This window comes from Erinaceus europaeus, chromosome 15 (genome assembly GCF_950295315.1).
Source record: "Erinaceus europaeus chromosome 15, mEriEur2.1, whole genome shotgun sequence".
Classification (NCBI taxonomy): domain Eukaryota; kingdom Metazoa; phylum Chordata; class Mammalia; order Eulipotyphla; family Erinaceidae; genus Erinaceus; species Erinaceus europaeus.
This window is the reverse complement of record NC_080176.1, coordinates 78,060,259-78,083,375: the sequence shown is the minus strand read 5'-3', so window position 1 is coordinate 78,083,375 and position 23,117 is coordinate 78,060,259. Positions and strand designations below refer to the sequence as shown.

At 43.2% G+C, this 23,117-nt stretch overlaps 1 protein-coding gene across 1 annotated transcript in view; it reads left to right on the top strand.

Annotated features, from left to right (window-relative positions):
- BCL2 (BCL2 apoptosis regulator) overlaps window positions 1-23,117 on the top strand; it is a 225,324-nt gene that overhangs the window by 117,089 nt on the left and 85,118 nt on the right. The window lies entirely within an intron of this gene.

The following is a 23,117-nucleotide window of genomic DNA, read 5'->3' as shown; positions in this document are numbered from 1 at the left end:
CAAATGGTGTTATGGTTATATCTTCTTCCCTGCCTCTATCTCTGTCTCTCTCTCTCTCTGTCTCTCTCTCTCCCTCTCTCTCTCCACATGTATGTATCTGAAATTAAAAGAGTGAGAAAGGCAGTCTGGGAGTGGTGGTATTGTGTTTGCATGGGGTTGCAAAAATGAGGAGAGGGAGGAAGAGGAGGAGAGAGAGGAAGAGGAGGAAAGAGAGGGACAAAAGAAGGAGGAGAAGGAGGAGAAAGGGAAAGGAGCCAGTCTGTGCTATCATGACTTCCTGGGATGCCCATGGGCATATGTTGGTGAGCAGAGGAGAGGGGTCCAAGGTCTCCTGCCTGAGAATTCAAGTCCTCCTCCTGTGAGTGGAGTCTGGCCACTCACCAGTCTGCAGATACACAGTGTCACTCACCCGGGGGGACCTGAGCTGGAGTGTGTGACTCAGGGTGGGCAGGTGCAGGAGACAGCCTCCACCCTCTGGAAGAAACTGCAGCTTGTGGGCAAGCAGTGACATAACATGGAGAAAAGGGAAGCAGCAGGCTTGTCAATGAGTTCCCCCCCCCTCCCCTCCCCTCCCTTCCCCTCCCCTCCCCAGCCCTGTGGGGGAGAGGCTTTCCTACATGGGAAGTGACTTAGGACTTGCTGATGAAGTTTAAAAGCTAAAATCATGTCACTCTCCATATCTAAGAGACAGAAGGGCTTGGGACTACATGACAAAAGAGCGGAATTTTGAAGGCCAGCAGGTCATAGGTACTGAGTCTAGGCATTTTGTACCTGTCACGAGGGAGGGCACATAGCTGGGACAAGTTCAGGATGGAGCCTTGAAATCACAGGCAGGTAGCAAATGCCAAGTCTTCTCTCTGGCATTATTATTATTATTATTATTATTATTATTTTATTGCCACTAGGGTTACCACTGGGGTTTAGTGCCAGCACCACAAATCCACCACTCCCAGCAGTCATTTTTTTCTATTTTATTTCTCTCTATTTTCTTTGATAGGACAGAGAGAAATCAAAAGAGGAGGGGGGAATAGGGAGGGAGAGAGAGTTAGTCTTGTAGACCTGCCTCACAGCTCATGAAGCATCACCCCTGCAGCTGGGGAATGGGGGCTCAAACTCAGGTCTTGTGCATGTCCTCTGACTCTTTTTTTTTTTTTTTAACTCCTTTAAGACTAGAAATCTTAATTCACAGAGGCAAGATGGGTTCTAGAACAGCCCTGGGCTGGCGAGCTGGGGACCAGAGCTGAGCTCACTGTTCTCACTTCCTCCAGCTCCTTCCTGCCCCACAGATGGACAGTGAATGGAAGCCTCTCCCCCACAGGGCTGGGGAGGGGAGGGAAAGGGAGGGGAGGGGAGGGGAGGGGGAACTCATTGACAAACCTGCTGCTTCCCTTTTCTCCATGTTATGTCACTGCTTGCCCACAAGCTGCAGTTTCTTCCAGAGGGTGGAGGCTGTCTCCTGCACCTGCCCACCCTGAGTCACACACTCCAGCTCAGGTCCCCTGGGTGACATTGTGTATCTGGAGACTGGTGAGTGGCCAGACTCCACTCACAGGAGGAGGACTTGAATTCTCAGGCAGGAGACCTTGGACCCCTCTCCTCTGCTCACCAACATATGCCCATGGGCATCCCAGGAAGTCATGATAGCACAGACTGGCTCCTTTCCCTTTCTCCTCCTTCTCCTCCTTCTTTTGTCCCTCTCTCTCCTCCTCTTCCTCCCTCTCCTCCTCTTTTTCATTTTTGCAACCCCATGCAAACACAATACCACCACTCCCAGACTGCCTTTCTCATTCTTTTAATTTCAGATACATACATGTGGATACAGAGAAAGAGAGAGACAGAGAGAGAGAGAGACAGAGATAGAGGCAGGGAAGGAGATATAACCATAACACCATTTGTGGAACTTCACCTGGTGCCGCCCTTGGTGCTGCCATGTGGAACAGGGCTCGAACTTAGGTCTTCTCTCCAGACAAGGGGAGCTTTCTACTGGGTGAACTATTTCCCAGCTGTGTTGACATTAATGCATTGACATAGTCACTGGGGCTTCACTGCTCTGGGCCAACTTTTTCAGAAAGAAAGAGAGAGAGAGACAGAGACACAGACAGGGCAAGAAAGACACCACAGCACCGAGGCTTCTCCCACCAGTGAGATAGGAGCTAGGCTTGAACCCACTCACTCCTATGGCAAAGCAACCCTGCCCACGGTGAACTACTGGCATTTTTTATGCACAAAACAGTGTTTCTGTATTGTGACATATTCCAAGTGAACAGGAAATACAGAGAATAAGATGGTCCCCATGTGTCTCTGCTGTCATTTTGTCATGTCTCACCCATGTTGCCTCATGTCTTCTCTCTTCTCCCCTCCTGTACACAAGAGAAGGGTTAAGAAGCCTCTCGCTAACCCACCCTGCCTTTCTCTTCTCTAATTCACACCTCTTCTTCCTGATGCTTTATGTGATTTTTTTTTTTTTTTTTTTGGCTTCCAGGATTATTTCTGGAGCTCGGTGCCAGGCCTACCAATCTACTGTTCCTGGAGGCCATTTTTTTCACTTCTTTTAGTTTTTTTTTTTTTATATATATATTAGACAGGACAGAGAAATTGAGAGGGGAGGAGAAGATAGGGAGAGAAAGATAGACACCTGCAGACCTGCTTCACCACTTGTGAAGCGTCCCCCCCCTTCAGGTGGGGAGTCAGGGACTCAAATCAGGATTCTTGTGTGGGTCCTTATACTTTGTAGTATGTGTGCTTAACCCGGTGTGCCACTGCCCACCCCTCTGCTCTTTGTGATTTCACCTTCTACACAAATGTGTATCCAGAAATAGCGTGGATACTTTTAGATACCTTGCGGACTTTGTGTCCCTGTAACATGGGGCTTGTGCTCTGCGCTGTTTGTAAGATTCATGAGTTGTAAGACATGTTCCCTGCTGGCTCCTCATCTGTCACAGGAAGGATGTGTCAGGTATCTCTAAGCTGCCAGTGGCCTTTTGTGACTGTGGAGATAGCACCAGGTGATAACATACCAACTTGAAAGCCTGAGGCCCAGAAGCTGCTGGTTTAGTCTGGGTACCACCTTATGCCAGAGCTGAGCTGTGCTGTGATCCTCCCCTCCTCCCTCCTCTCCCCCTTCCCCTCCTTTCTTCTCCTCCACTGCTCCCTCTCCCTTCCCCTCCTTCCCCCTCCCCTTCCCTCCTTTCCACTCACCTCTCCTCACCTCCTCTCCTCTCTCCTTCTTAGCCTCATCAATGACTAATTTAATGGTCTTTTACAAAACATATGTATTTTATTTTATTTCAATGAGAGTGAAAGAGATATAGAGAGAAAGACCAGAGCACTGTTCAGCTCTGGCTTATAGTGGTTCCAGGGATTGAACCTGGGACCTCAGAGCCTCAGGCATGAAAGTCTTCTGCTTAACCATGATGCTGTCCATCAATAATTTCACAAAGAAAGTGCCCCATCTGAAGGCCATCATGTTGTCCTAGCTTTGTGGCAGCCCTGCTTGTGTGTGTATGTGTGTGGGGGGGTAGGGAGTAGCTCTTGGGTACACAGTGTCATGTTGTTGAATGACAGGTCTCTGATCCGAGAGGTGTGTCATTCGGCTATTTAACTGCTATGTGAACGTCACATAGTGTCACAGCTTTGGTGTCCTGCGTTCCTCGGTTACACGGTACAGTCTGCTGTGACAGACCTTTCGTGCATTATCACGTGACCCGGGACTGTACTCACTGTACCGCAAGGCGACAGTCAGCACGTCTCCTCTTCCGTGGACGTCACCACGTTGCTCTCCTACGTGATGGACTAGAACCACCTTCCCGCCAGCATACCCAGAGGACCCTCTCTGGTGCGTGTCATCGTCCTGATGGACACTTTGTTTTGTTGGCCCGTTCATCCTCCAGGGTTTAGCGGGGCATCCTTTGATGACTGGTGAGGCTGGGCAGTGCTCATTCGCTTAGTCAGCAATCCTGTGTCCTCTGTGAAGGGTGTCTGTTGATCTTTTGCTAAGTTTTCAGATGCTGTATTGGGGAAGCAGATGCATCCCTGACACCAATCTCTTATTTAGTATAAACGTGGCAGTTATCTTCTCCTCATTTAGTCCTTTTCATTTGTTAAAGGTACTTTGCTAGGAGATTTAATTGTAATTATATAACAAGTCTGTAAGCTGTATACTAGCTCTGTTCTTGTTTCTATATCTCTTTGAAGTTCCAGTGATGGAAGTCTGTTAGTCAGTGGTAGTGTTTGGGAATGGAGTCTAGGTTTAGTTTAAGCCCAGGTCAACTTCCAGAGTGCTCTGACCCTCATTTTACTGATGAGATCTGGAAGCTCAGAGAGATTCCTTGCTTTGCTCAGAGTTGCACAGAGTAGTAGTGTTAGAACCAGGACAATTATTCAAATCTCTAGGCTGTTAACCCATTCTTATACCTATATATATATAGAGAGAGAAAGAGGGAGAATGGTGGTAGATAAGCATGATGGTCATGTTAAAAGACTGTCATGCTTGAAGCTCCAAAGTCCCAGGTTCAGTCCCCCACACTGTCATAAACCAGAACTAAGCAGTACTCTGTAAGGGGGGAGAGAGAGAGAGAGAGAACTGTCTAAAGAGAACAATGGAGGAAATCACGTAACTATCATATACATGCATTCTTTTAAAATATCATTTTAGATCTTCCCGAGCAGTGTGAAATTCAAACACAAAGCAGAGCTTGGACTAGGTTTGCTGTATTGCACTAAAGTAAGGAACTCCAAGTGGGGTAGGGCAGTGTTCAGGTCCTGGAACATGATGGAGGAGGAGGACCTAGGTGAGGGAGGTTAAATTGCTATGTGGAAAACTGAGAGTGTCACACATGTATAAACTACTGTATTTTACTGTCGACTGTCAACCATTAATCCCCCCAATAAAGAAAATAATAATAATAAAAACAAACAAAAAACTCAGTGTGAAATTAAAAACAAAACATATACTATAACAACAAGACACCCACAACTGAGCTTAATAGATGCTCATTTGGACACATTACTAAATATATATATATATATATATATATATATATATATATATATATATATATATATATATATATATATATATATATATTTGCCTCCAGGGTTATTGCTGGGGCTCAGTGCCTACATTACGAGTCCACTGCTCCTGGAGGCTAGTTGTTATTGTTGTTATAGCTATTGTTGTTGTTGGATAGGACAGAGAGAAACGGAAAGGGGAGGGGAAGACAGAAAGATAGACATCTGCAGACCTGCTTCACTGCTTACGAAGCGACCTCCTGCAGGTGGGGAGCCAGGGGCTCGAACCCAGATCCTTAAGCTCACCCTTGGGCTTTGTGTCATGTGCCTTTAACCCTCTGCGCTACCTCCCAACTCCCCCCTTTTTTTTTTTCTTAAGGAAAACATTTGCATGAGAGACTTTTGCCACTCTGCCCCAGATCCTATTCCTCTTCTGCCCTGCCCAAAGTAACTTCCCTTTCAGAGCTGGGCTGTCACTCCCCTTTGCATCTGACTTTGTAGCTAAGTGTCACAAGCCATCATCAGTGTAATTTTGTGACTCTGAAAACATTTGCAGCAGTGTTGTCACTCAGTAGCCTATTTTCCTGCAACTTGCTCTGTCACCCAGAGCCTGTGTACTTGTGATATGCTTATGAATATGTATCTTTGTATCAGCTCCTTTCTGAGAGGGTAGAGTAGTATGGCCGTTCCCAGTGGCGGCAGACAAAATTATTTCCACTGTTTTATTTGACCAGTGGTGCCGTTGTCAAGCTCTCTGGCATGTTTCCATGTGGACGTGCTGAGATTCTCAGAGGTTTGTGGATATTAGGGCTCACACATCGTGAATTAAAGCAGAAGCTGTGCTCTGAGTGTTCATTCTCGGCACCAGTGGGTGAGGGTTCTTGCTCCTCTAACTCTTGGCATTGACATGGTGCTCATCTGACTATTGAAAAGGCATTGTTTTATTTTTTAAATTTTTTATTTATAAAAAGGAAACATTGACATAACCATAGGATAAAAGGGGTACAGCTTCACACAATTCCTACCACCAGAACTCTATATCCCCTCCCCTCCCCTGATAGCTGTCCTATTCTTTAACCCTCTGGGAGTATGGACCCAAGGTCATTGTGGGATGCAGAAGGTGGAAGGTCTGGCTTCTGTAATTGCTTCCCCGCTGAACATGGGTGTTGACTGGTCTATCCACGATTCACACTCCCAGCCTGTCTCTCTCTTTCCATAGTGGGGAAGGGCTCTGGGGAGGCGGAGCTCCAGGACACATTGGTGGGGTTGTCTGTCCAGGGAAGTCTGGTTGGCATCCTGCTAGCATCTGGAACCTTGTGGTTGACATGAGAGTTAACATACAAAGCCAAACAAATTGTTGAGCAATCATGGACGTAAAGGCTGGAATAGTGCAGATGAAGAGTTGGGGGGTCTCCATTTTGTAGGTAGCTAGTAGTTATATTCCAAAGGACCTGTGGCTATACTAGTTTTTTTTTTTTATTTTTCTCCCTGAGCCTGAAATCTGATATGCAGGTGGATCCTAATTATTGTTTGGGGAGACGATGCAATGGCTGGCAGAAGAACCAGAAAGCTGGATCAGGAAAGAGAGGAGCTCCCTAATATGGGAAAGGGCATAAATATTGTTGACTGTAAACCCGATTGATTTGATGTGATCTGGGGCCCATAATTAGCTTAGGAGCCTACGTGAGCTCTGCATCCCTCTAGATCTGAGCTCATATTCTATGGTCATGAGTAGGAACGTTCCAAGCTGCCCCACGATCGACCCATCTCCCTCAGGTGGAGCATAGAGTGTGCTGTCCACCCTCTCTTCAGAGGACGGAACATTCTCTATCACTGTTGATCCAAGTTGAGGGCAAGGTCCTATGGGGGCCCACAAAGGGGTCTGTTTTGTGTTCCTGATAGAGATGACCGGTAACAATGGAGAGAGGGATTTATTCGAGGTCCAGGCCCATCATGTCTGTTTGGGAATCTCAGGACTCCCCAATTAGGGCCCCAGCTGATAGACATTGTTTTATTATGGTGTCCATTTCTGTTTCTTTGATTCCTGATGCCAGAGGCCAGGGGGGAAAAACAGTAGTGGCACACAGGACTTGTGTGCCAGAAGCCCCAGGTTTGATCGGCAGTGATAGCTAGAGCTGAGTGGTCCTTTGCTTAAGACAGAAATCAAAACAAAACAAAACAAAATACCCAAATGATTTCCAATGGAGTTATGCCCTTTTCTTCTCATACTTGTGGGCCAACTGGGTTTCTTTCTCTAGTTATTTCCAGTTTATAGACTTTACTCAGTTTTTTGAAGTGGGTTATTTGGTTTTTCCATGTAGATGACTAAGTATTCACTATATATCCTGTATACTTAAAAAAAAAATCTCCTGTCGCTACTTCTTATTTTTCATTGTTGTTTTCTTTGTGAAGTTGTTCTAATCCTTCAGGTTAATATCTGTAAGATTTTATCTTCATTTCTGAAATTTACTAAAATACATATGCTTATATGAAAGATGGTCTGTAGTATCTTGTCATAAGCTGTTTTTAAAAAATATTTTATTTATTTTACTTTTGAGAGAGATGCAGAGAGAGAGACACACAGAGACAAACACCAGAGCACTGCTCAGCTCTGGCTTATGGTGGTATGGGGGATTGAATTTGGGACTTTGGAGCCTCAGGCATGAGAGTCTGTTTGCATAACCATTATGCTATCTCCCTCACCCATAAGCTGTTTTAAAATCAAGTTCATCCTTTATTTCTCTTTCATTGCTTTATGCTTTGTGCGGTTTTGTCACTCCCTAGTCTGAGATTATAAAGATGAGGTGCATTTTACTTCTAAGCATTTATTTATTTACTATTTATTTATTTATGTTATTCTTTTTTAAATACTTATTTATTTATTCCCTTTTGTTGCTCTTGTTGTTTTGTTGTTGTAGTTATTATTGATGTCGTTGTTGGATAGGACAGAGAGAAGTGGAGAGAGGAGGAAGGGAAGACAGGAGGAGAGAAGGACAGACACTTGCAAACCTGCTTCACCGCTTATGAAGCGACCCCCCTGCAGGTGGGGAGCTGGGGGCTCGAACCTGGATCTTTACGCTGTCGTTGCAGTTTGTGCCACCTATGCTTAACCCGCTGCTCTACCGCCCAACTCCCCTCTAAATATTTATTAAAAAAAAATAACTGCAACTCTATTTTAATTTATCCAGGGATATATGTGAATTAAAGATATATGTTTTCCCCCCATATGAAATAACCAATTGCTTCAGAACCATTTACAGAATAATTCTGCCATTTCTCACAGTTGAATAATGCAACCTTTGTCAACTTGTAAGCTCCTTTGTATGGAAGGGCTCTCTTTCTCTCTATTGTGTTGGTTTGGTTATCAGTATCTGTATCAATCCTATATAGTCTCCTACATGTAAGGTTTTAATAATTGTTGTAGTATGCGGTAGGACAAGTCCTCACCTTCTATTTCTTCAAAATTATCATGGTTTACAAATACTTGCCATACTTCTATAACATGTATTTGAAAATTAACTACAGGGGCCAGGCAGTGGCACACCTGGCTAAGTGCACACATTACAGTGCACAAGGTCCTGGGTTCAAGCTCCTGATCCCCACCTGCAGGGGGAAAGTTTCACAAGTGGTGAATCAGGGCTGCAGGTGTCTCTCTGTCTCTTTTCTTCTCTACTTCCTCCTTGCCTCTCAATTTTTCTCTGTATCTATCCAATAGTAAATAAAAAATATAAAAAAGAAAAAGTTGTCTTAAAAAAAGAGAAAAGAAAAGAAAACTAACTGCAAACATTTGTGAGAAGCCCTTCTGGAATTTTCATATGGATTATACTTGCTTTATACATTAACTTAGGTGGCAATTGGTATTGCTCTTGGATATCCTCATCCCTGAGCATGAATTATGTCTGCATCTACTTAGGTCTTATGACTTGAGTGAGGTTTTACAATGTAATTTTCTATGGTTCATTCTGTAGATTTATTGATTTTTTAAAATATCTTTATTTATTACCTAGAAACAGCCAGAAACCAAGAGGGAAGGGGGTAGATAGAGTGGGAAAGAGACAGAGAGACACCTGCAACACTGCTTCACCACTTGCAAAGCTGCCTTCCCGACACCCCCCCACACACACACACACACAGGCGGGGATTAGGGGCTTGAACCTCAGCCCATGCGCACTGTAACATGCTCCACCACCTGGTCCCTCATTCTGTAGATTTATCCCTTGGTTTGTCATTGTTTATTGCTATCCCTAGTGGGGGCCTTTCAATAATTACATTTTCTGTTTGACTGTTGTTGGTAAAGACACCATGATGTTTGCATATTAATCCTTGCTCTAGCGTATGTGCCAGATTATCACAGTAATTGTGCCTTTTTTGTAGTTTCTCAAGAATTCTTTATGTACTCTGGCTATCTGCTAATAATACTTCCTTTGTTGATTCATTTCAAAGCCTCAGTTTTTTTTACTCCCTTTTCTTTTTATTCATTTTTAAAATTTATTTATTTGATTTGATAGGGCAGAGAGAAACTTAGAAGGGGGCAGAGAGACACCTGCAACCCTGCTTCACCACTCATAAAGCTTCACCCCTGCAGGTGGGGACTGGGGGGCTTGAAGCCAGGTCCTAGGGCACTGTGATGTGCACACTTAGCCAGATGCACCACCACCCGGCCCTCCTTACTCCTTTTTCTTATGTCATTGCCTCAGCTCAATAACCAACACAGTGGCGAATGGAGTAGAGTTAAGGGGAACACAGCTGTCTAGGTTCTGACTTGAAAGGAAATATGTTCCCAAAGAGAAATTTACATCAAGTGGTATGGGAAGTGGCCCAGTGGATAAAGTGTTGGACTCTCAAGCTATGAGGTCCTGAGTTCAATCCCCGGCAGCACATGTACCAGAGTGATGTCTGGTTCTTTCTCTCTCTCCTCCTATCCCTCTCATTAGTAAATAAATTAATAAGAAAAATATATATATAAAAGAAAATCTTTAAAAAAGGAACTTGCTTTTAAAAAAATTTTTTTTCCCTTTATTGGGGGATTAATATTTTACATTCAACAGTAAATATAATAGTATGTACATGCATAACATTTCCCAGTTCTCCACATAACAATACAGCCCCCATTAGGTCCTCTGTCATCCTTTTTCAGGTCCTGTACTCTACCCCCCAACCCACTCCGGAGTCTTTCACTTTAGTACAATACACCAATTCCAGTCCAGGTTTTGCTTAGTGTTTTCTCTTCTGATCATGCAGAAGACTTTCATGCCTGAGGCTATGAAGTCCCAATTTCAGTCCTCCGCACCACACCACAGCAAGCCTGAGCTGAGCAGGGCTCTGACAAAAACAAAAAGCAAGAAACAAAAGCAAAAACAAACAACAACAAAATCAGCCTGGGGTGGGGGCAGCGGGGAGTAGTGAATTGGCTAGAGACTTCAAAACAAGAGATCCCAGAGCGGAGGGTAGCTAGCATAATGGTTATGCAAACAGACTCTCATGACTGAGGCTCCAAAGTCCCAGGTTCAATCCCCCTGCACCACCATAAGCCAGAGCTGAACAGTGCTCTGGTTAACAAACAAACAAAAAAACAACATGAGATCCCGAGTTCAATTCCTGGCTCTGCTTGCGCTCCAGTGATACTCTAGTTCTTTCTCTGCTCCTTGTGTTAGTAAGAAAATAAACTTAAAGCAAAATTGCATGTTCCTTTGTGTGCGAGATAATTCACTGATGTAGCACAGAATTTGCACACCTCACCTTCATAGTTTTATCCCCAGCACTGCATGTACCAGATTGGTAATCTCGTTTCTTTCTGTCGTGTGAAACTGTATCTCATACTAAATGTATAAAGTAAATCTTTAAAAATATACACTTGTGCAAGATAAATGTGATGTATTATATATTTGTATGTATTGTCAAACTTTTAAAAAATAGCTACTATGTATTTTGAAAACACATAGTTGGATTTTTATTTAGAGTTTTTAAATTGTGTGTAAAACTGAGATTGGTCTGTTGCTTTCCCTCTTTTTGTATGTCAGTCTGTCTCTAAGAAATCTATCTTTCAATGGAACTTATAAAAGGGCATGACGGAACATTCGTTCTTTTTCTATGTTTTGTGTGTCAGTTTGGTAACATTTTTCTAGGAGAAATTAATTTTCATTTGTTTTTAGTTGTACTGTTTTAAGGTAGAGGATAGAATTCTCATAGTTTACAAACTTTTATTGTACCTATACTTCTGATTTGATTTCTTTTTATGAAAAGATCCCTTGAAGCCATTTGCAGTTGTAATGATGACTTGTGCAATTAGAATTGATCAGGAATCCAAATGTGGTCTCTGCCTCCTGCTTAATTCTTTCTCTTGCTTTATCCTGTTGAACATTTACTTATTAGTTGTTTTTTTAAGAGCCATCTTTTATTTCTGCTTTATATTGTTTCTTAGTTTCTGTCTTATTAATTTGTTTCATGGTTTTTGTTGCCTTCCCACTACTTCGATCCACTGTGGAATTTTCTCCTGTTTAAGTTCATTTCACTACCAATTATTTTTTCTTTTCATCTTTTCTTGTTTTCTCATTCTAAATGTTTGCAGCATTTGGTACCAAAGATCTCTTCTGAAATCTTGGGCTTCAGTTATTGTTCTAATTGTTGTGTTACTTTCATTTTGATTTCATATTAATAATTGAGCTGTGTTGTTTTGAAACTTCAAAATGTAGTTGGGTTTGAGGACTGTGGTTTTGTTATTGATTTCAACTCATTGTATTTTGGTTGAAGAATGTCGTCTCTATGATAGCAGTTCTTTGAAATTTGTTGAGACTTTCCCTGTGGTCTTTAGCTTAGCCAATATTTTGGTAAACATTTCAAGAATATTGTTCCATGCCTATTCAATGATGTTTTTAATATGCATTACTTAAATCTTTGACATTTTTCAATTTGGTCTATTGATTTCATAGAGATGTGTGCTGAGGTGCATTTTGAGTAAACATTTTTAAGTTTTAGCCTTTGTATAGTAAAGATAATTTTTCTATGTATATGTATACTATATCTCCCTTTTACTAAATAATAACCTTTATCCTTCCTTTAAATTTTTAAAAAATTATCTGTATTAGATAGAGACAGCCAGAAATTAAGAGGGTAGGGGGAGATAGAGAGGGAGAGAGAAAGAGAAACACCTTTAGCCCTGCTTCCCCACTCGCAAAGCTTTCCCCCTGCAGGTGGTGACCAGGAGCACAAACCTGGGTCCTTGTGCACTGTGACATGTACGCTCAACCAGGTGCGCCACCACCTGGCCCCAACCACTATCCCTTTAAAAATTTTTACTGCTGATTTATTTGTTAGAGTCATTCATTCATTCAAAACTAATACTGAATACTTACTACCTGTCGGATACTTGTCTGAGCTTGAAGGCCATCTTCTTAGGCTCCTCTCCTGTAAACAGCTGGAGTTTTAAAAATCCAGTCCAAGAACTTTTGTCTGTCACCAAATTCCCTTAAGCAGTTTGCATTCATTATGATGAACTGTGCATTTGGAACTGTCCAGGGGTCCAATAAGCAACTGGATTTTATCCCTCATGCTTCTCCTTTACCAGATTTTTGTTTCCCCTCCCTACTCTGCTTCTGTTACATTGTGGAGTTTAGGGGCTGGGTGCTAGCTCACCTGTAGAGCACATGTTACCATGTACAAGGACCCGGATTCCGGCTTCTGGTCCCCACCTGTGTTGAGAAGGCAGAGGCTTCATGAGCAGTGGAGCAATGCTGCAGGTGTCTCCTTTCTACCTTTCTTTCCCCTTCTCTCTCTCCCTCTCTGTTTTCTATCCTCTATCAAGGAAAGGAGGGAGGGTGGGAGGAAGAGGGGAAAATATCTTCCAGGAACAATAGAGCCATGAAGGCACTGAGCCCAAGTGATGAACTCTGATGATAAAAATAAGTCAATAAATGGACAGTTGCATTTTCTTGTCGCTTTCATTGTCCCTCTCTTATGCTCCCTCCGTTCTCCTTGTGTAGCTCCCCTCCCCCATCCCATGGCCATGCTTAATGTCCAGCCTGATTTCCAGGCCTGTGTGGGTGCGTTTCAGGAACACCCATGTGCAGGGTGTATATTTCCAGGAAGATGTTATGAGTTAGGTACATTTTTAAAGGTACCAGCTGTCAGCATGCTAAGAACCCCAAGGGATGTCCTGTTGCCTCATACCCTCCACAAGCAAGAGTAGCAGAAGTCCCAGCAGGAGAAGAGAGACCAGCTGGAAGGCTAAGATGAAGGCAGAGTCCTCCCTGGAGCCCACTGGCAGGTGGAGGTTATCCCTGGGCAGCACTGCAAGGCTAGGACCAGGGCACAGAGCAGCTGTCACTGCAAGGAGCTCAGTGAAGGCCAGGAAGAGATCTGGGCTGGCTGCCCAGGAGACATCAGGAGCTGAGATCCACCCTTCCCACCAAGCTGGCAGCCCTTCACACTCCAGACTCCAAAGGATCCCGGAGTCGAGCCCTGCAGCCTGGTGGCACCAGCCGTCCTATAAACTCTGGTGCCCTGGCTGGATGGGACAGTGTCCCGGGACCTCAGCCAGGGTCACAGAGATTCATGTGCTGGTGCTTTGTCCCATGGAATCTTCCTGGAGAACCAGCAAAGTACAGGAAGCCCAGGGGAGAAAAGGAGAGCGTGATGGACCGAGAGGCTCCACCTCATGCTGAGCTGGGTCAGCTGACAACTTTTTTTTTAAGTTTATTTATTTATTCCCTTTTTTTTACCCTTGTTGTTTTATTGTTATAGTTATTATTGTTGTTGTTATTGATGTCGTTGTTGTAAGATAGGACAGAGAGAAATGGAGAGAGGAGGGGAAGACAGAGAGGGCGAGAGAAAGATAGACACCTGCAGACCTGTTTCACCGCTTGTGAAGCGACTCCCCTGCACGTGGGGAGCCGGGGGATCGAACCAGAATCCTTATGCCGGTCCTTGCGCTTTGTGCCACGTGCGCTTAACCCGCTGCGCTACCGCCCGACTCCCAGCTGACAACTTGTTGCCTTGTCTGGGGACTCCAGCCTCTTCCTTCGCAACCTTCTGTTGAGACTCTTCACCTGGCTTGCTAGGCACAGTCAATATAGCTATCCCCTTAAATATAAGGTGAGTGGGACTGGGGAGATAGCTTAGTGGTTTATGGAATAGACTTTCATTTCGTGTCCAAGACACAAGCAGTTCCAAGTTCAATCCCTGATACCACAGTAAGCCAGAGCTGAGCAGTCTCTGCCAACAGTAACAGTCTGGCTCTTTTCCTCTTGAACTGCAGTATATGTGTCCTGGTCTACTGCTTTAGCTAGTACCCTCACCCTGCAACTTAAAATTACACTTGAGGACTAGCTAGCTAGCTCACCTGGATAGTGTGTTGCTTTGCCTTGTGTGCGACCAAGTTTGAGCCCAACACCCATCACACTGGAAGGCGCTTCAGTGATGTCTGCTTTTTTTCTTTTTCTGCCTCTCTTCAAAAAATTATATTTCGTAAGGAAAGATAGAAATAGGCTGGGGGTGTGGATCCACCTGCCAATGCCCATGTCCAGCAGAGAAGCAATTACAGAAGCCCAAACTCCCACCTTCTGCATCCCATAAAGAATCTTGGTCCATACTGCCAGAGGGGAAGAAATGACAGGGGGGAGGTGATCAGAGGACTCTGAACCCCAGTTCCATCAGATCCCAGAGAGAGAAAAGAAAAAAATAGGAAAGAAGTAGTAATAAGTGTAGCTATGACTTAAAATGGAAATGAAGACGAGAACACAGGGGAAAAAAAGGGAAATATATGTACAGATAGTTACAGAAAAAATAATCCACCCATATTTGTGACCTTGGGAGAATCATTACAGCATCAGTGGAGGGAATGGGGACACAGAACTCTGGTGGTGGGAATGCTGTGGAATTGTACCCCTGTTATTTTGTAATTTTCTAAATCATCAATAAAATATATATGCCTATAAATTATATCTGCATTAGCCAATGTAACAGCTAAAGTTTATTAATAGCTCTAGTCGCATCCCAATATGCTACAAGCACCTGAGGACACTTTATCCAGATTCTTTCTCCCTTTCTTTCTTTCTTTCTTTCTTTCTTTCTTTCTTTCTTTCTTTCTTTCTCTCCAGTTCTAATATTAAATCATTATATTTTATTTTCACTTTATCCCTGTCGTCTCTGGTCTCTGCTGATTTTTTAATTAAACTTGATCAAGGGGCTTTTTTTTTTTTTTTTTTTTTTGCTTTGTGGTTGAGAGGAGGAAGGTGAGAAATAGATTGCCTTGCTTGGAATCCCGGCTTGCCATGTCGGAGCTGAGAGACTTTGGGGTCCAGCAAACAACCTGTTTTGTGCCTGGATTTCCTCATCTGTAAAACAGGGATGATAATAATAGCAGCTACCTCATGAAGAAGTCATGGAGATCAGGCGTGTTGACTCTTGTGGCTCACTTAGCACACTGCCCTGTGTGCAGCGAGCAAACCCTCCGTGATATGATTCATGTTGCTTCTTGGACACCTGTGCAATTCACATTCCTTCTTACTGAGCTAGCAGTAAATTCTTGAGTCCTTCTTTCCTCAAGGAGTTGGGACTTACAACCTGGCCCAGTTTCTATCTGAAAGTAGCTTGAATTCATCCTCAGCCTTGAATAATAATAGTTCTAGCTCTGAAGCTGTGCAGAGAGATTGTTGCTCAGTGGTTGAAAACAACATTCCCATGCTTCTGGAATCTGTTCCTAAGGAGGTCAATGTTAATCTCTCACTCAGAGTTGTATGTATTTGTTCTCTTCTTGCCTTTGCACATCTATGATTTTATCCAAATTCTGTCCTGAAAACCTTTTAAAAGAACATTTTTTTATTTATTTGTTTTTAAAGATTTCACTTATTTATTAATGAGAAAGACAGGAGGAGAGAGAAACAGAACCAGACATCCCTCTGGCACATGTGCTTGGGACCTCTCATGCTTCGGAGTCCAATGCTTTATCCACTGCACCACCTCCCGGACCACAAAAGAACATTTATTTATTAACTGGAGAGAGCTAGAGCCTTGAAATGGCACATGTGATGCTAAGGGTTGAACTTGGGAGCCCAGGCCTCGAGCCCAGATGCTTTGGCCATGTGCCACCCCCAAATTCTGCTAGGGATTCAGTGTGTGTCTCAAATCTAAGGGTTATTAATTCTGAAAAATTCTCAGTGGTGGTCTCTAAATATGCCTTTCCCTGGTCCTCTTTCTTGTCTCAGTTCTATGCCGGAGGTATACTCTGCCTCATTCATTTTTTTCTTCATGTTCTTAGCTGCTTTTCTCACTCCCTATATCTTTTTTTTTTTTTTTTTTTGCTCTGGGTTTCATCAGCTCCTGGGTCTCCCTCCCCAGCACTGAGATAAGCCCTGTTAGCACCTGCTATGCATCCTCCCCTTTTTTTCTCCAAGCTCTTCCAGACACTGGCCCATAGAGACTCCCACACATTAAGAAACTGTTTGATTGTTGCTTACAAAATATCCAGTCATGCCATGTATACTACTTTACTTTTCTTTCCCTCTTAATAGGACATTAGGGATACCTTTCTAAATCAATAAGATACAAATTTAACTCATTGAAAAACAGCTAAGTAGGTAAGGAGGTGAAATATAACTGGATGGTGTTACTCATATGTGGAATATGGCTAACAGAAGACCATGAACTTGCAAAATATCTAAACCATCTCTAAGATTTTGTGGGAACTATGGTGGTTATCACTGGGAGTGGGATACAGCCCTTTGGTGGTGGGTACAGTGGGAACTGTCATCTATACTCTTTAAACACCTGGTTGCCAGTCCCTGTTCAGGGCGCCATATGCTGAGCTAGCTTCGGGGGCGGGAGAGAGAGACGACCAGGGACTCATGGCTGAGCTGGGAAGCAGTATCTCATTTATTAATCAGATACATCGCCTTTTATGCATCTCTTCACCGGAAGTGACAAGGGAAAGGAAATGACTAGGAGAGGGGGCGGAGCAAAACAAGAGTGCAAAAAGAACATAGAAAGCTTGCATCTAACCAATGGGGATTAAACCAATAAATACCCTGCAGGCAGGGTGGGACCCGGGTAAAACAGTGATTATGTAAATAGACCACATCGTAAGTAATGCAACAGAAGGGGTCTTAGAAGCAGAATTTAGAAGCATACCAACACCTGGTAAGCATTATTAAGTCACTAATAAAATAAATCCACAGAAAAACATAGCAAAGTGAATTCCTTGGTGTAACTGTGCTTCTTCACTATTGGTTTGTACTTAGGTCATTTTCAGTTTTATGTCTTTGTAAACATCATAGCCCCGCACCCCCAACCCCACCTCCCAAAAAAGTCCTTGTAAGTATTTACTCATGTGTTGGCTCCTTAATTTCTTTTTAAAAAATATTTATTTATTTATGTATTTATTCCCTTTTGTTGCCCTTGTTGTTTTATTGTTGTAGTTATTATTGTTGTTGTTATTGATGTCATCATTGGATAGGACAGAAAAAAATGGAGAGAGGAGGGGAAGACAGAAAGGGGAGAGAAAGATAGATACATATATGTAATCCACATTTCTAGATAATCTGCATAATTTTACCTTTTTTTTGAATTTCAATAAAAAATTTTTATTTTTACTTTTTTTAAATTTATTTCTTTATTGGGGAATTAATGTTTTACATTCAACAGTAAATACAATAGTTTGTACATGCATGACATTCCTAATTTTACCTTTTATTGCATGAATGTCATTTGTGATGTCTAGTTTTCCTACTATAATAAAAGATCTAGCTTTCTAACATCACTGTATTTATTCACTGCTTTCTCCTCCTCTCCCAGCCTAATTATATTACAGATTTTTGATTAATCATTTGTTAGTGTTTTTCCTGTTTCATATATGTAAATAATAGCAACTGCTATTATTAAGTCAATGTCTTTTAAAATTTTTTTATATTTATTTATTATTTATTCCCTTTTGTTGTCCTTGTTGTTTTATTGTTGTATTTATTATTGATGTTGTTGGATAGGACAGAGAGAAATGGAGAGAGGAGGGGAAGACAGAGAGGGAGAGAGAAAGACAGACACCTGCAGACCTGCTTCACCACCTGTGAAGCGACTCCCCCGCAGGTGGAAAGCCATCCTCTCCCACAAGCTATGCCTGGAGCACACACAGAGACCCAGCCATCAACCACACACTGCCCCGGGAGTTTTCAGTGGGCATTTATCTCCCACCATAGCAGGCTAATTTTTGACAGGTTTATGACCGGTGTGAGGAGAAATTAATCTGCAAGTCTTGGCTGTGCTGTGGTTTGCCTTTTTTCAGAAAGCTGGTACATTCTGAGAACTTCCCTTCCTTAGAAGTGTCCAGGAAGAGGAGGAGGGTGGCACCAGGCTGGTGGAGATGGCAGCAAGGGGCATTCAGAGCGAGCGCGAGAAAGAGAGAGAGAGAGAGCGCAAGCACAGCTCCCATTTCACTCTTCTTATTTTAGAGAGAAAGACAGTAGAGAGGGAGACACTCCAGCACTGCTCTACCATCCAAGGACCTCCCTCCCATCTGGTGCTGTCCGTGGTGCTCCAGTGTTGTCCTGGGGCTTGAACCCAGGGCTTAGTCCATGATATCTGCTGTACCCAGTAAGCTGTTCTGGCCCCTCTCCTGACTTTTCAGAACACCCCCAAAGCTCCTTCTCTTCCTCTTTTTCTCCCCTCCCCTCCCCTCCCCCACCTCCTTTCTCCATTCTTTCTCCGTCCTCTCCCTACCCCTCTCCTCTCCTCCACTCCCCTCTCCTGTTTTCCCCTCTGCTCCCCTCCCTTCCCCTCCCACCTTTCCTTTCTTTTCCCTTCCCTTCCCTCCCCTCCCCTTCTCCTTCCCCCCCTCCCTCCCCCTCCCCTTCCCCTCCCCTTCCCCCCTCCCCCTCCCTCTCCCCCCTCCCCCTTCCCCTTCCCCCTTCCCCCTTCCCTTCCCTTCCCTTCCCTTCCCTTCCCTTCCCTTCCCTTCCCTTCCCTTCTTTTCTCTCTTGGTTCTCCCCTGGTCTGTACACTCATTGTCTGGAAATAAGCACCAAGCCTGTGAACAGTAATCTCCACAGAGAATGGTTCCCACTGGGGGTCCTGAAACCTGATCTAGCTCTCAGGGTGTATATTAGGACAAGGGGGGAAAGTTCCTTTCTCCCTTTATTTTCTTTCTTTCTTTCTTTCTTTCTTTCTTTCTTTCTTCCTTCCTTTCTTTCTTTCTTTCTTTTTTTTTCTATTTTTTTCTCCCTGCACATGGTTCTGAAGCATACATGGCGAGATCGGAAGGAAAAGTGACCAGATGTCCCAGTTTCCACCTGCTGTCCCTGCAAACTTATAAACAGCACTACCTCCTCCTTCCACTCTCAGAGCTGTCCCGGTTGGAAAGGGAAGTCATGTGATCACTTCACCTGTGGACAAACCGGGGAACTTCCTTGTGGTCTGTTAGCATGAGGAGAGATGGTTTGCTCATGCCCCACAGGGAGCTGGGGCTGAGAAAGGGGGCAGGGCCCGGGCTTCCTGACACCCCACCCAGGCCCTATCTCACAGAGCATATTTCCTCTAAGTTGTCTCTTCATCAATTAATCAAGAAAAGCACTTGGGAAGTGATAAAGACACATACTAAATATCCTATGAACCAGCACTTACAATCAAGTTGGGGAAATAAGGCGCACACACATTCAATGATTAAATAGCCACAGAGACATCATGATATTCATAAAAGGGAGCAGACTGCATGGTTCAAATGACAATTACACTGGAGTCAGAGAAGAAGGAGGAGGAGGAAGAGGAGAAGGAGTAGAAGGAGAAGGAGGAGGAGAAGAAGGAGGAGAGGAAGGAGGAGGAGAAGGACAAAGAAAAGGTGAAGAAAAGGAGGGAAAAGAAAGAAAGGAAGGAAGGAATAAAGAAAGAGATAGAAGGAAGGATGGAAGGAAGAAAAAAAGAAAGAATGAAAGAGAAAACCTAAAACTTGAGGTAGAAATAAACCACTGAAGTGGTGCTACATGCATCATGACTTTACATCTCAAAGATCGAAACAAGACCAAAGGTCCATTTGAACCCCCCAAATCGCACCACTTTCTGTATTCCCCACCCCCACCCCAGAGTCTTTGACTTTGGTGCAGTATGTCAGTTGCAGTTCAGGTTCTACTTGTGTTTTCTCTTCTTATAAAGACATTTTTAATGAAAATTCCCAAATCTAGAAAAACCATATAATATGTATTGGACTCCAAAAGAAGATTGTGTATAATTACTAACATGGCAAAAGACTATAAATCACAGTGAAATGAAATAGGATTCAATAAAAAGAAAATGGCTAGGTTTGAAAAAGCACAAATCAGAGCTCCTGATAATACCTTGGTGGGAATGTTGGACGGTAAAGTAACACAAGTATAGAATCACTGAACTGGAAAACAGATGTGAGGAAATCAAACAATACGTAACCTAAGACTTCTCAGTAGACATGGAAAATTAAAAATGTACCACATCTAATACTGGTATCACCTAGAACATAACCAAAAATGGGAAATGACTACAGAAACACTCACAGAGAGAAGAAAAGACAAATAAAGGGGTAACAGTGCGAAGCTTCTGGAAGACCGTCATGGACAAGCTGTAACAGAACTAGCAGATCAAAGGAAGCTGAACAGTAAACTAGGAGCAAGGACATCAGGACTCAAACAGGGGTTCTTCCTAGGGTTCAGGAACAGAGCATCCTCGCCACTTCTAGGACTGGAGAGGAGAGGTAAACTAAGGAAACTGGGAGGAAAGCTATTTAAGAACCAGCTATGTGCTTACATCCCCTCAACACCACTCACAGAGCAGCCATCTCTACCCCAACTGTAATACTAGAGGCTTGTCCTGTGGAAAGAGGGCTCTTGGAGACAGGTTGGGGGTATGGATTGTCCAGCCATCGCCCAGGTCCAGTAGAGAAGCAATTACAGAATCCAGATCTCCTTCCTCCTGTACCATTTGATTCATACTCCCAGAGAGGGACATGTTCCACCTGGATCTGCAATGTTTGTGACTAGCAACCTTTGGTTTTTGCACCATCACTGACAGGGAAGAGATTATGAAGAACACCCGAGGAAGTCAGACACTATTTTATCTGAGAGGGAAGAGGAAAAAGAAAGGATAACTATGGGACAATTTCACTCGTGTGGAATATAGAGAATGAAAATACATGAACTTGAAAAAAGAAAAAAATAGATATATAGTCACTCATAACTACAGCCTTGGGAGAACTATGGTGATTACTACTATAGGGTGGAGACAAAACCTTGGTGGTAGGAGTGGTGTGGAAATATACCTCTATTATCTTATAAAATTATGAATAATTAATTAATATATGTGTATATGTAATATATATATATATTGATAGATAGATAGATAGATAGATAGATAGATAGATGTGTACACGCTATTAGGTTTGGAGACTTCATAGGTCAAGCAGAACAGAAAACACACACACTGACTGCCAAGCCCTCCAGTTTGACCCCTCATTTTAGCCCTTGAAACCAAGGTAGCTAGATCATCATCCTCAAGAGGTGATGATGATCCTTTAGAGGAACATTCTCTGGAGAATCTCCCCTCCCCCAGACTCCCCAGTAGGAGACTTCCAGGGGTGACCTTAGGAGTCCCCCCATCAATGGCAGAAAGGCAAAGTCATGGATCCCCTGACAATGTTTAATCTCGGCAGGTCCACACACATCTTCAAAGCTCACAATGAGCTCATTAGCACTTCACCTTTTTTTATGTCTATGGCAGTGGATTCATACATGTACAATATTGTTGCTACTTGGGCATCCTTAAGCCAGTGTTCTCATTCTTCTATTTATTGGAGAGAGAACGGGAGAGACAAATAGAGAAACATCACAGCAACACCTCACTATCTATGGAATTCCTTGGGGTGCCAGAAGTAGGTGACAGGGCTTGAACCCCAGACTTTTTGTGTGATTTGGTGCTTAACCTAATGGGTGAGCTATGTCCCAGTCCCTAGTTCTTTGATCTTCTTATGAGCCGACAGTCAAGGATGACCAGACATGCAAGTAAAGTCTGTATGTAAACATGCAGAACTGACAATAGAGAAAGGTAACGTAGAGGAAGGGAGAAGAGAATATGCAAAAAGAAAAAAAAATCTTCAGAAACTTAAAAGAATGTCACACATGAAAACCAAATGTTAAAGAAAAAAAAACACACAACTATTTATAGGTGAGAAGGGGAAATTTAAAATAACAACAGAAATGAAAACACAATAGAGTGGCTGGAAATTACATTGAAGAAATTGTTCAAAAAGAGCAAAAAGGTTAAGAGATGAAAAAGAAAGGAGCAAATGTAAGAAAATCAGTGGGCTGTTTTAGAAAGTACAACACTTGAGGGGGTTGGGCAGTGGCACACCGGGTTAATCGCACATGGTATGGATGCACACATAATCCAACAACCATGGCGACAGTAACAATAATAATAACAACAACAAGGGCAAGAATTCTTAGGTGCGAGAATCCCTACCTGCAGGGGCGTCGATTCACAAGCAGTAAAGCAGGTCTGCAGGTATCTCTCTGTCTCTCTCCCTCTCTACCTTCCCCTCCCCTCTTAATTTCTCTCTGTCGTATCCAAAGGAAAAAAAATGGCTGCAGGAGCAGTGCATTCGTAGTGCAGGCACTGAGCACCAGCGATAACCCTGGAGGCAAAAAAAAAAGAAAAGAAAAAAAATCGAATAATAGGAGGTCAGGAAAGAATGACAAGAGCAAAAAAAAAGATTGGTGTGAAAACACACGGATCAGCGCCACAGGTGAAAACAAACTCTCATGGAGGGAAGTGGTTGTAAAACTTGGGGGTTAAGAGAGGATTCTCTAGATTCCAGAGAAAACGGGGAAGGTCAGGCGGAAAGCATCAAGAATCAGAAGGAATTGCGTTTTCTGAGAGCCACACTGGGAGAGAGCATGTATTCAGATTTCTAAAGGTTTCCTTTGACCTGTATTCCTTTATATGGGACAGACAGTCCGTTAAGTGAGAAGATAGAATAAGCACCTTTCATCAGACGATCAAAGGGTTTCTCTTGTAGATTGAGTTTCAGGAGATTGTAGTCTGAGAGCTAAAAAGTAGATGAAGAAAAGAGGAAATTGAGATCTGATCCAGGAGCAAGGCAGAGG